Consider the following 14,669-nt stretch of genomic DNA (forward strand, 5'->3'; position numbering starts at 1 on the left):
AAAGTTCTCTGTTCTTCCTCATGAATGGCTTCGCCTGCCTAGTCCTCACCTGGATGCCAGGTTTAATGTATCTGAGGAATGGAGAGCATTAAAAACACCTTCTGTAGATGTTGGCCAACTGCTAACAGCAGAGAGGGGGAAGGGATGGACCTTATGCTTCACTGTTGTTGGAAAAGCCATTGTGGTCTTTGGAAAGCGGTAGTGAACTTTTTTCCTTCCTTCCCCACGCGCTGTCTATGATTTCAGCGCTTTCCCCGCCCGCCTCCCCACTGCCACAAGCACCACCTTCAATGTGGGAGATCACACGCCACTAACAAAATGCACTCTCCCCTTGGCCAGCGTATAATATCACTACTTCGCGTATTTATCCAACTTGTTCGTATTCAGTCACTTTGGTACGTCAGTGTCAATACTGTCCATTTTCAGTAGCAAGCTTCTAGAAGACTGAAAGTGCACCTCATTTAATTTGCTTTGTGCCATGAAACACGCCACTGAACTGTGGATTTATTAAATGCTTATAGATCTTGATTCTAAGCTTCCAAGTTGGGAGGTCTTAAAAGTGTTCTCAGTATTCTGGAATGAGATGCATCTTGAGTAAATTTTCCTCTTGTCGAAAACACATCAGGTCCTCTGCATTGGTAGACCCTCAGAGTCATGGGATAGAATCCGGAGTTTGGTTGCACATGATGTTTTAGGTTCCACCTTATGTTTCACCTCCTTGGTTGAAAATGCAATGATCCCAGCTTCTAATTCTGTCAGTGGGTTAGGGCCAAAGCACAGATAATATGCCATACCACACCCTTCTGTTCATATAAGTGCAGTTGACCATATAATTCCCTGTGTCTTATGGTTATTATTTCAACAGATTCTTGACTTCAGACTGCTGAGACTTGGAGGTAGTTCTCTAAGGGGCCAAGGATTGCTCCCTGAAGGCCGGTGAGGTATGGCTGGGAAGAACCTATAAGGACTACCGTGTCATGAGCAGAACCACATGCCTCTGTGGGTGCCAGTAGCTCCTGGGAAGTTCTGGTTAGTTTATACCTAAGTGTATAACAAGGAGGATTGGCGCTTGGAAAACTGCAGCTGCAAACATTCTCTGATTGTACCTCAGCCCAACTATGCCACACGGAGAAGAGTCCAATGTGGCAAAGTGGTGAGAGTCCCCAGTCTAGGGGGCCCAAGGGGAGCCCCAGTGCCGTCCCGGATCTCACATCCCTGGCTTGTGACAGAGGTTCTGTCTCCAGGGGATGCAATATCCCAGCCTCCCCTGCCACAACAATGCGCCCACGCATCTGAGGTACAGCACTGTCGCTGCGGGAGGAGTCTTGCTTGTGTTCCCCACCAGGACACTCAGCTGGGCTCTTGGTGCCTCCTGGATGAGCTAGAACATGCAGAAATGATCCACCAAAGAGGGTGATGTTGGTGAGGCTGGAGAGAGAGGGGTAATGGATGGAAGGGGATCAACAAAGAGTTGGTGGGGGACACGACCTGATACCTGATCGTGTCAGGTATAGAAGGAGCCCTTGTATTCGTTTCCTGTGGGTGCTGTAACAAATGACTGTGTACTGGGTGGCTTCAAACAACAGAAAATTTCCTCTCCCAGTTCTGGAGGCCAGAAGTCTTGAAATTCGGGTGTCAGCTCAGGAAGACTTGGTTCCCTGCCTCTTTCCGAGCTTCTGGTGGCTGCCAGCAACCCTTGTCTTTCCTTGGCTTGTAAACCCATCAGTACAATTTCTGCCTTCATCCTCACACAACATTATCCTCTGTGTGTCTTTACATGGCCTTCTCTTATAAGGACACTTGTCACTGGATTTAGGTCCCACCCTAATCCAAGATGATCTCATCTCAAAATCCTTAATTACATCTGCAAAGACCCTTTTTCCATATAAGGTCACATTCCCAGGCTTCAGATGGACATACTTTGGGGGGCTACCCATTCAACCCATTGTAGCCCTCAAAAGGATAAAAATTAGCAGTAACTCGGAGGGAGAAAGAACAGCTGAGGAAGGTATTTGTAAGTTTGAATGACTACTAAAGGATAGGCACAGTACTTTACATGTGTGATTTTAAACTGTCGCTTCAAGATAGGTGAAGATGACAGTGTAATTTTTTATGTGAAAAGCAGTTCAAAGATGTGGAGTGTCCTGAAAGTTTTCAGTAAAATTAGAGGCTGAGCCATCATCTGAGGTTGGAAGATTTGGGGATGGGAGGGAGACTTGGAGAATATAGAAAAAGCCCAAACAGCCAGGAAAATATAGGATAATGTGTTAATAGATGGATAAAAAGTATTACAGAGAAATAGTGAGGCTCCTTTGGAATTTGTAAGTATTTTTAATGGGTCCCTTTAGCCCAGTTTTGTGACTTTGCTTGGTAGTACTTGTCACTTTGGAATGGAAAATCTGACCTTGTGGTGAGAGTTGGTTTGAATAGTCAAATGAAGAAGACGTTCTAAGAGATTAAATAAAGCATCAGTTGAATTAGCTGAAAGTAGGGCTCAGGCTGGATAGGGGAGTGAGCTGGAATTGGGATGACGGATAATGCAAGGAAGGGCCTGAGCTTTTAGGCATATGACGGGTGAACACAGTGGATATGGAGGAGGAGAGGCAAAGGCAAGAGGCCCTGGGAAGAAGAAACCCAGGAGGTGGAGAGTTCTAAATGATGCTGAACAAGGTGGCTTCCTGTTGAATGGATCCACTCAACAGTAGAATAGAGATCAAGGACAATAATTCTTATATAAAGAATTCAAGAAAATGGAAGCCATAGTTCCCTTTTTGCCCTTGGTTCAAATTATGTATAAATGGTGTCTTCTAGAAAAATGACATGTCAGTATGTTGCACTTTTTAAAAATCCTGGATGAGTGTTCTGGGACCTCTGAGACCTTGCATTATGACCAGCTGGTTCAGTGGGGATAATATTTTGAACTAGTATTCAATTTACTTTCCCTTCCTTCTAATTCTTGTTGCCCTGGGAGTCTCCCCCATTGAGGCTGAGGATTCCGTTACTTCAGGGGAAGGACAGAGTATGGCCTAAGACAAAGAAGACATTGTTCAGCTTTTGACTTCCAAAACAGGACCTTGAGGCATGTTTCAGAGACCAGAGTTAGCCCAGGCCTTCATTTAAGAGAGGCAGGCTTTGTTAGAAGCAAAGTGATTTGGGGATTCCGAGAAGCCAGATCTCAGAAGACGTGGCGTATATTGTACAGTCAGCCACGCAGGATGGGGAGGCTGCAGGAAGGAGGAAATGCCTTCCTGGGTTGGAGGATGGAGTTTGTAGAGATTTGGAGGAGGCTAGAGATAAGAAATGAATGCGTCACTGAGATGCCCCCCTCCAGGTGGGCGGAGGAGAATCTGCCCGGAGAGAGCACTTGTACTCTGCCCCGCCCCCATCTAGATATCTGGAAGGAAGCCACATTGGAGTGGACCCTGCATTGGGGCATATTTAGGCAGAAACAGCCCTGAGATGATATGCCTTCCCCTCATTTCCCAGAGCTTACATGTGGTGTAGGAGAAATCCCAATAATCCTGCAGGCCCCTTAGGACGAATGTGGAGGTGCTGCGGGAGCTGGATGGGAGAGTCCCCGGGTCAGGATGAAGAGGGCACAGAATGAACTGGGCCAGGCTGAAGACTGGCTGCAGATTTCCACCAATCACATCAGCAGAACCAGGCTAGCACCCAAAACAAAGGGATGAGACATCCCAGGGAGGCCAGTGAGGGCTTAGAGGGCAGTGCCTGGATGAGGTCCTCGCCCCATCATGTGGTGGTCTGTAATCTTCCCCCCTGGGGGAAGGAGGGAGAGGAAAAGGAACACAGCCCTTTTGAAAAGGAACACAGCCCTGAGAGGCAGTCTGAGATGAGCTCAATTTGACTAATTGCCCTGAAGCAACGAAAATTTTAAATCTGAAGAGCAAGTTATCTTGAAGTAGCAAGATTGTTTTTTCTACCATCAGCAGAAATGCAGTGGTCCTGATCAAGTTGAATTCAACTATGGAGAAATGTATGCAGCTGAGTAGGAAGTATACGTTTCAAATCTTCTACGTTGCATTTGAGCTGTATTTTAACAGGATGATGATGGTGACGGTGATGGTGGCAAATTTGCTTACTTGTATTCCTATAATATGCTTTTTCCTTTGGGTAAATTGTGGCTTAGCCTACCTGTACTAGGTTCATTTTGGGCAAGAAGTGGGAAGATCTGTCCTCTTAAGGAGCAGAGTTGTCCACCAGATATTCCAAAGTGTAGTGGGGAACTTGGGCTTCCCATTGTTTAGTTGGCGGCACACTTCCTCCCAGTGTCCTGGAAGGAAGGACCTCGGTTGCCATGGAGTCTCAGGTCAATGGAAAGTATTAGAATTTCAGGGCTTTCTCTAATGAACTTAACTGGGATGCTGGAGACTAGAAGGTAATTCTTACTGGGTGTGATCCTTCAGTTCCATATTTTAAAGGTATCAGGGTGAATACTAGAAATTACAGTCTCTGACTGACTATAAGGGGAGAAGCACTTCATTTTTATTCAATCCTCATGTACTAAATAAAGCATGAGTTTATGAAGGGATTCATTTCCAAGTATAATTCATAAGTAGTTACCAGAACACTCAAATGAGAGAGGGGGAAAAAAACCAGTTAGCTCTTTTTGAATACATTTTGTCTCCGACATTCATACGAGGATGATGTTGCATTTAAGAGGATGTTTTAAAACCTGCTGTTTCTTGAAATGCCTAGTAATTTTGGAAGGGAAATCTTTCGTTTTGCTTTAAAAAGCATACGTTTGGTGGGGCGGAGTCAGGTGGAAGTTGCCTGTTGGGATACTGCTTTTTGTATTTTCCTACTAGAAAATTACGGCAACACTTTGAACACATCTTCTCAAAACATAAATACGTCTCATATTTTCTCTCATCTATTGGGGGAGCCAAGAGAGCGAGGGATAGGAGACCATAACATTTTTTGAAAGGAGTCACTAAAATAATTTAAATTATAGAACTTAAAAAACCAGCTGATTTATTAACTGATATCATTTTCATAATATTTTTGACCTATGAAATAGTTTTATTCACAGTCTTCTCAAAAATAAAATTCCTAAAACTTAAAAACATGTCCCTATACATTAAAAAATCTTTTTATACTGGTTATCTAAACAAGGAAAAGAACATAAGACGATAATTATTCTTGGTACATATTCACTCACTTTAGCCAATTTTTCAGCCATGTCTTTTTGTGTGTGTGTGTGTGTGTGTGTGTGGTATGCGGGCCTCCCCCTGTTGTGGCCTCTCCCGTTGCGGAGCACAGGCTCCGGACGTGCAGGCCCAGCAGCCATGGCTCACGGGCCCAGCCGCTCCGCGGCACGCGGGATCCTCCCAGACCGGGGCGCAAACCCGTCTCCCCTGCATCGGCAGGCGGACGCGCAACCACTGCGCCACCAGGGAAGCCCCATCACAATATTTTTAACTGAGAAAATAACTCTTTCTACAGATGCACGTAAGCTCAGAGTAAATTCTGCTAAATGGAGGCTTTTCTCAGAATAACTTTTTTTTCCACACTGAAATGTGTGAACGTTTTAGCCCAAGTATTTTCACAAGTCTTTTACCCCCATTCAGGATTCTTCAATAAATAATTTTATAAGGCAAAACTCATGAAAATAAGTCCCCCTATGGTCCTTTTGAATACTTTATCACATTTAGGTGACACAAAATCATAGATCATTCATAATTTCACTCCATTGTGGTACAGAATATAAATGTATCCAATTAAAACCAGGAACATCATCAAAATATTGCCAGAAGTTGAGATACTCCAAAATATCTGTAATACTGTTTCAGAATTAAATATTGGACACTGAATTATCTGTTTAGTGGCTTCCTTTGCTTTTGTTGGGATAAATTTTAACATCTTCCTATTCGCAAGCCTTGTTTTCAGTAACTGCACTTTGTTAAATGCTTTTTAAAAGCTGAAGTGTTTTGATACTTCATTCACTACTTTGAGCAAAGATTTCCAACTTTTTTGCAACAGAACACACCCAGACTTTACAGGATTCATCCACATACCATCATGGCACACTTAGGTTGACTTAGAGAGTCATTTCTCAAACATTTCTAAAACCTAGTTGATGATGACAGGCGGCAAATAGAAGGCGTGTACTACCATGCTGAAGTGTTTTTTGTATTCACAAAGCACTTTATCACAAAAATTTCAGAGTTCCAGTTTTTCTAACTATTTATCAATTTCTACATTATAGTTTATTTTGAATTGGTAGGATATAGCCACTTTTTTGAATGCAGTTATTAATTATATGTATGCCACACCCACATCAAATAACTTTCTGCTCCATAGATTTCTTGATTTAGTAAGGACAATTATAGCATCACAAAATTTGTATTTGTATTCTGCAAAAACAAATAATTTCATCTCGTGTTAAACTTTTGACAAATTACAGTAGTAGTCACACTAGAATGAGATGTTTCATCTGTGACAGAATGAACTTCCACCAGCTTCATTTTGATGCCAGGAAATAGATGGGGAAAAAAATCAAACCATAATTGAAATTAATTGATTCTTCTGTTTAAAATACCTGTTAATACTAACATACAACTGGAATCATTTGTGTGGTTTTTTCTTCTGCTAATGAAACCAACACATTAGGATAGGGTCTTGGAGACACATTCTCACTTCACTTTTCCTATGTGCACAAAAGAACCTGAACTTAAAAATAAGCGGAATCAACATAGAATAGCAGTCATTTGATCTAAAGGAAAAGTCATGCTTCCTAGAGTGCTATGTCAGTGAACCTTCCATAGCTGCCTGTGTTGAATTGTCATCCTTGGGCACAGTCTTGTTACAATAACTGTTAACATTTGAAGTAGTTACTGATACTTCTTTAGTAGATTGGACTTATATAGTGAATGATATCATTAAGGCTACCATGGTGAATAATACCAATGAACATTTTGTACGAGCTAACATCATCAGCTTTCTTAAAAAAAAAAAAATTCAGTAATTTTTCATTTAATTTGCAATTTTTTCTTTTTCAGTCCATTGCTGCTGAAGAGGATATTGCAAAGTAAAATAGAGTAACAATAGATAAATGACAAAAACACTGTAATGAGAGCATTCACACCATTCTTGAAAACGTCTATTTCCTGCAAATATTTCACATACACCTAACCTGTAATTTTCTGTTTCCCATGGACCCTTCTGACCAGTGTTTTGTGCATCTCAGGCCGCAGTGTGGGTCAGCACAGCTGGTCAGTACATCCAGTGTCTGGCAGGGGCTCTACCAGTTGAGAATGGGAGGAGTTAGCTGCCCCAGCTGCTCATGTCCAAGTGCTCTTTATTTTATTGGTGAGCATCCTGCCTGTTTTCCTTGAAAGAGAGGTATTTACTGCAGCCAAGATTGGAAAAGGACAGGAAAGGAGATGGATTGTTATTGGTTACCATTCAGACTTAATCACACGTAAGGAAGAAAATTCTCTTCATTGTCTCATCACTGGTAGGTAAGACCATGGCTAAAGCCAATCTTGGTGCATTTTAATGCAACTCTTAATAACAGTCCTTGGTTTAAAAAATGAAACATCTGGACAAAAGCTTCATCTGACAGGCTGCTGGGACAATGGGTGTAATCTAGCGCTTTCACAGACAAGCCATGGCCTAAGGTCACCCTAGTTAGAGATCACATTTCTCCGTCTGCTTTGTACTGTCCTCTTTGGGCCAGGCTGTTCTGATAACACTACCGCTCTGCCCTCCTCTACTGTTGGCTCCAGTCCCACAGCTGAGCAAGCTTTTAAAAATCCACTGAGACCACATTGCTGGGTAACACCCCTCAGTGCCATCCTCTTGAGTTGGAATAAAGTCGAGCTTTTCACATGGCCCAGGAAGCCTCTTAAGCTCCCACCGGCCCAGCTGGCCCCGCTAGATTTTAAGCTTCCTGGTGCCATGTACCTTGCCTGTCTGTTTTCTTCCCCCAGTGTGGTACATGAGAGATGCTCAATGTATTTTCTCAAAGGAGTGAATATGATTTGAGTTGATGAAAGGAAAAAAGAGGGAGTGTCTTGCTAATCTTTGGGGATAAGGAATACAAGTCTCAATCTCTATGTCCTGAATATTATTTCTACCTCTGATAACAAAGTTGGACAGCAGAATGTATCACAGGACTAAATCGTCCCCGTTAGCAGAGATGTTATGATGCCTACAAACTATCCTGATTCTGCAGTCTCCCATCCCCCTCCCACGCCCTCCCTCCACCCAGGGAGGCAAGTGTGAATTCTAGTGAGTCTATTGTTTTCTCCAACATTAGGTCAGAGATTTTGTTTTGCATATACTTGGTGTCTATAACAAGGAAAAGTGCTTCTCTGGTTGATTTGGGGGAAACAGGGCCATGTGACAGTGGTGGTGGAGGAATACTTTGAAGTCACGATTTTGAGATCTTGTGTTCTTACACAACTGCTTTCTGTTGGATCTCTTTTTAACACATGCTGCCGTTCAGTTTTATCATGAATGCCTTTCCAAGGACAGTAAATGGTTTTACGCACTATGACATCGTTTCCATGGCAACTAATGTATTTTAGCAAAGAGAGAGACTCTGCTAGAAGTAGGCTAAAAAGGACAAATACAGAAATGGCACAGTGTAAAATGTGGGACAATGTGTGTTGTAGTAAAGATTTTTTCTTTTTTTTCTGACTTCTTGTTTAGGAAAACCTGTATAACTAGATCTTGGCTTTTTAACTCTTACTAATAAAATGTTTACTGCACCCAACACTGTCTAGTATTTTGCTGACACAGTTTCTTTAGTTAGTACTTGGATTTTTTTTTTTTTTTTGCTTGCTTGTCTGTTTGCTTTAACATGTTGTTCATTCCATCAACATACACACATTTGTAATTTCATCCATTTTTAAAATATGTTATCTTCACCTCGCGTTCTCCTGTGGCAGCCACCTCACATCCCTGCTGCCCTTGATGGCAGAGCCTCTCGAGAGGGCTGTCTCCACTACTGGTCTCCACATAGCATTTGTTAAAAAAAATCAAAGCCATTCCAAGCAAGCTTTTACCCCACCACTCACTCCACTTACTCACCCCTCATCCTCTAAGACTATTACAATTTACCTCTTTTGTTTTTTTAGAAGCTATCCTGTAGAAGTATACCTTTCAAATAATTCTACAAAACATCAAGCCCCATGTGTGAGCATTTGCATAAACCCTGGTTTTTTTTTAAAAAAAATAAGAGATTGGGTTACCCTGCTTCGTGCATCTGAATGTACTTGGATTTTTTGTTATATGATAATAAAAACCCCTTCTGTGCTCTTAAATAAACCCCAAGTGGTGGGCAGATAGCAGTCAACTTCCTATTTAACAGAAAGAGAAACCAAGGGATAGCTCTTATGACTTATAAAGATAGCAAACCAGTCTATGGGCTGTACGATACCCTCATTTATGTTTTGTTGGACCACATGGTGCATTTTAAAAATTTAAACCAACATTTAAAAGTTAGGCACTTTTGTATAAAAACTGAGATCTCCAGCTTCTCTTGAAAAAACGAAAAACAAAATTGGAAGGTCTGGCAAAACTGAGCCTGCCTTCCCTCATGATAACAGCCCTCCCAGGCATCACTGCAGCTGTCCTCTTGGGATGGGGCAGGGCACTTCAGCTCACCCCAGCCCCGTCTCACCTGCTCCATTCATTTCTTTTACCTGCCCGGCCCCTTTGGGTTGTTTAATATGTGACTGTTGCTGTACCCTCTCCCTTTGCCCAATCGCAGAGCAAATAAACAGCAGAGCTAGGACAGAACTTGGTTTCCAAGCCAACTGCTTCCTCCCTGGCTGTGGACCAAAATTCTGTGTTTTGGAGCGTAATTCATAGTGGTGAGAGAGATCATTGGGTTTTAGAGCCTACGCTTGTGCCTTCCTGCTTGCAATAGACCCTGCCGTTAACTGTACTGGGTACATTGTTCATACTTGAGGTGCCTCCCGCTCCTGTTTCTCTCAGAAGGTTATGTGTGCTGTCAGTTGTGACAGGCAGGATGGCAGCGCTCCACTAGGGTTAACATTTATATGTGCCTAGAAACACTGGCCAGAGGTAAAAGCTCCATCATCACAGGGGTCCCAGAGTTTGCAGATTTTCATTGAGGTGAATGAATATTTATATAAAAGAAATAAGAATGAGGTAGTAGAACAAAGTGTATCCGACATTGGCCAAGGCCCATGATGTCTTCCGTATGTGGGAGGCTCAAGGGTGTTCTCCAGCCACCTTTGCTGTCCTCCCCCAGACTAGCCCCTTTCCTTTGAATTCCTACGGGGTCCCCTTGATGTCAGGGTGCTGAAGATGCCCTTGGGCGTGGCATCGACTTGTTCCCAGGCTCTTCACTGCCCCGTGCCCCTCACCATTCTGAACGTGCACTTATCCTTGTGCCCTTACTAGGGGTGGGTAAGGTGGGAGAAAAGTGGCAGGTGCTGCCATCTCACACCTTTGCTGCCATCTCAAACCTTGTTAGAAGGTTCACGTGTGCAGGAAGACACGGGAGAATGAGCTCGTCTGGGGCCAGAATGAATGGCCAGAGGAAAAAACATTTTTTCCTGGGGAAACGGGGCCATGAGGAATACACCACAACGGAAGGCCTTGTCTGAGCTGGGTCCCGTCCCGGGGCCTGCCCCAGCTGTGGGGTGCACAGCAGATCGTGGTGCCCTGCGTGTCTGTGTGCAGCTGTGGAGGCCCCGGGCGCCCACTGTGAGAGTGGGCCTGTTCCCGGGCTGCAGGCAGGGAGCCAGGAGCCCCCCTTTTGCCAGAGAACATTGAGGCGCTTCTGTGTGCACTCTGTATGTGTCTCAGCTTTCTTTGGAATTGTGGCAGAGTCTGGCCCTGCCTGGTCTTTTTTGTGCCTTGGATCCTAAGTTAAGAATAACCGAAGGAACACTGTCCCTGTTGACACGCTTGATATGGAAGCTGCTATCAAATGGCCATTTTATCCTCAGTCGCCACTGACATTACACCACGTACAGCTCTGAGTTCTCACTTGAGTTTTGATTGAATAGATCTGTGATCGTTGGAGCAGAAAGAAGCCATTCAGATGTGAATATGTGGAGACGTGTCTAGTAACGTGCAGATGTTTTTTGTCAGGTCAGTGAATATTTTAAGTCTTTTGCAAGTAGTAAAAAGGGTTGAACTGGGAATAGAGGAGACTCTGTGGCAGGAGAAAAGTATCCCTCATTTCTCTCTCAATCGTCCATTTCTTAAAATAATCAAACAGAAGCCTGAACCATGATTTAAATCTTGGATTCATCATGACCCTTCCTTAAATCTCCACCTTATACAAGACTTGATTATGATTCTAATGTATTGAATCATAGTGATTCTAATGTATTGAATGGTTTCCCAGTCACTTTTTTTTTAAGTAGAAAGGAAACACTGGGTAATATTAAAAATAACAGCAGAATCTCCAGATTGGATCTTTGTCCTTTATTTGTAGCTAAAGACACAGGACTAAATTTAAAGAACAGGACATCTTCTGGTTATGTGTGTATGTGTGCGTGGTATGTGGGTGCACCCTGGGTTTCTACACCCCTTCCCCAGTAACCCCTCTGCTCGTATGTGCAGGAGGCAGCGGGTCAGCCTGATGCAGCGCGGTTTCATTTCCTTCATTTCTGTTGGTCAGTTCTTCATTAGTCACCCTGCCACCACCCCTCTCAACCCTTCACCCCTCCATCCGCAGAGGCGGCCCAAGTGCCTGTGATGCAGCAGGCACTGTACTCAGTGCCATCCTGGCCACAGATGAGCCAGCATTCGAGCAGGAGAGGCAGGGAAACAGGTACTGCATGAAGTGCTGCAGGAACACACCGGAGATGAAATCCAGTTCTTCAGAGACGTGGGACCAAAGGGAAACAGGAGCAGGAAGGCGATTCTGCCCTGAGCCCTGAAGGCCAATTAGGAGAAGATTCTACTTACCCAGCACAGTGGGTGAGACTGGAATGACGGTGCTTAGTCCAGTGCCAGGAATATGCTGGGGGCTGGATCTATTTTTCTGCCCTTTCCTGGGATAGAAGCGGATTGAGGATATACTGATGGGTGCAAAAGTGTGCCCCTCACTGCCTGACTTCTGAGCTGGTGTATGCTGTCTCTCACCACCTGGCCCCTGCCTTAGCGTCCCACCTTTCTCCCACCAGCCTTCCACCGTCCTCAGCCACCCCCGTGCACTGCCAAGCCTCTTGCCATTCTCCGAACATGTGGCCAGTGCCCCTTTGCCGGGTCTGGTTATTCCTCTGCCGGCACTGTGCTGTTGCAAGGTGTGTAGGTGGAAATAGGAGATCGGTGGGGGCAGGCGGATGGCTATATCAAGAGGGAGCTCAAAGTTAAGGGCTTCTCAGTGTTGTTCTTAGAGTTTTCTCTAAAAATAAAAATCTTTGTGTATTCCGCCAATGAGGGAGGACTTGAGCTGATCTGAAGAGTGGGGAGTGGTTCATTTTAGGTCCAGGCCTCGTCCTTCGGCTTTCTTTCCTGCAGTCGATCACACATTTGCAGCATTTCTGGATCTGCCTTTTCCAGTGGGGAATCTGGGTCACTTCAGTCATGTTCTCAAACAAAACATCAGCACTACTTCAGCAGGAAGAATAAAAGCATGGAACATGCCGTTATGCCCGCAAGCCCACCATTGAATACATTTATATCGAAATAGTCAACTGTTTAAAATATCTGTATAAATACATATGCACATCTATATTTGTAAACACACATACACGCATAGGGGGAGGGAGGTGTCTATCTTGCCTTAAGTGTTAGAATCTTAAAACTTGGATATTCCAATAATCTAGATTTAGAAAACAGATAAAGTAGGAGAAAAATTGGTCAAGTTTTTAAATATAGGAGCCATTGAAATAAAATGTTACCTCTATTTCACCTAAACATTTGATGACCAAAATTGACTTATTCTCGACCTTTCAGAAACAGCCTTTATTTAAGAAAGATAGAACTGGTTTTAAAAACTAATGCCACTCTTCATTCAAAATGGGTTGCCACGTGAATTTTACTTTCAGGCAATTCTATTTCATCCATCCGTATCCTCTTTGAAACAATGGAGCTGGCGCCTAAAAATATCTCAGGCCTTTGTGCTTGCTGGGAGTCTTTGAAGTTAACGCTGTGACACCCTTCTGGGTTCTGGCTGCAGGATGATACATATATGTATTGTCTTTGTTAATTAGCTCCATCTGTTTAGTAAGCCTGAAAAAGAAATTGGATGATGCCGCATGTATGTACGTATGGATAAGATTCCTTGTGTAGTAGTGAGCCAGCAGCTACAAGCAGGTTTTCAGTTTTCCTTTTGGTACCGTGGAGTGAAGGCTCATTCTTTCAGAGCCTGCTGCTGAACTGGGTATCCTGTGTGACTGCAGTTGTGCTGTGTGCATGGGAGAGGTGAAGTTTCCTCACTACTTTGGAAAAGGGTAATGATTCTCCAACTGCTCTTTCTGTGGCAGATGAAGGGGTCTTTCACCTTGCGTATGAGAACATTCCATTTTATAAATCAGAATGACAGCCTTCCTAAACCTCTTTCAAAGTGTTCAAGAATGGAAGTCAGACTTCTACTGTATCGATGTTCCCTTTGGTGAAAAGTTCTCATAGTACTGACTCTTTGCGGGTTATAGGGAGGCCAGTTGAAATTTCTGGACAGAGGGAATTCCCTTTTTATTCTATTTTTTTTTTTACAGCTCAACGGTGTCTAGATCCCCAGTGCGTGAGCCAGAAGGAAAAGCATATATTGCCTGTTTGGTAGGACAAGACAGCATGTCTCAGAAGCAAGGAAGAGATGGGGGTTGTGGGTTGCTGAGGCACGGGCTGTGGCGAGCTCGTAAGCGCGTCCTCTCCCTCCAGCCTCCGTGCTGCTCCTTTTGCGTGTCTGCAGTGAGTTCATGATTTGAGTGCCCCTCTGCAGAAGACGATATATGAGTTTTTAATTCTCTTCCCCATGGTCATTTTTTTCTTCCCTTCATTCTGAGTCATCTTTGATTAAACGAAACAAAGATGTGACTGTTAATTACGCAGTCTTTCAAACAGCGCAAAAATTCTCTTTTGTGTATGGGGGGGGTGGTTTTGATGGGGATGGTAATTTACTATGGGGGTATTTTAAACCATTGACCAGAAAGAAAGATGCTAAGAATCATACTGAAAACAAGTTTGAGTCTCTACTAAGATAGGAAAGATTGTTTCCGCTTTTTTTCTTCCAGATTTCTCAAACCTTTTACTTTCTGCCCTAACGTACCGCTGTCTACGTAATTCATTCAACCATTGTTATTGTTCTCTTTAGACACCTTATTAAAACCGAAGCTTTGTTCTAACAGCTAAAATCACAAATAATAAATGAGGTACCGTAATATTGGCAGGTTGTAGGCAGAGTGCATGAGCAAGCTGGAGGTCTGCCGTCCTGTTCCTGGCACTTTAAAGATTCATGTAAAGTGGGCATGGGTGCCATCAGAGTCAGCATCAGCTGTGCCAGGGGCTTGACACAAGGTTCTAAGGAGATCTTGGGACTAGATTTACATGGACAAGTTGTGCAGGTTAGTGGGTTGGCAGGCCTCCTGGAGAGGGGAACCCCAGCTGATGGGAAAACAGGGCCATCCCAAGAAGGCTGTTTTGACAGTGAGGCCCACCCGCAGTCAGACAGGAAGTGGAGCAGATAGGGTCTGGGGACTAAGGGGAGATTTAAG

General features: G+C 43.7%; 1 protein-coding gene across 4 annotated transcripts in view; it reads left to right on the forward strand.

Moving 5' to 3' along the window:
• FYN (FYN proto-oncogene, Src family tyrosine kinase) overlaps positions 1 to 14,669 on the forward strand; it is a 219,264-nt gene that overhangs the window by 10,396 nt on the left and 194,199 nt on the right. The window lies entirely within an intron of this gene.

Source organism: Physeter macrocephalus, chromosome 10 (genome assembly GCF_002837175.3).
Source record: "Physeter macrocephalus isolate SW-GA chromosome 10, ASM283717v5, whole genome shotgun sequence".
In the NCBI taxonomy this organism is placed as follows: domain Eukaryota; kingdom Metazoa; phylum Chordata; class Mammalia; order Artiodactyla; family Physeteridae; genus Physeter; species Physeter macrocephalus.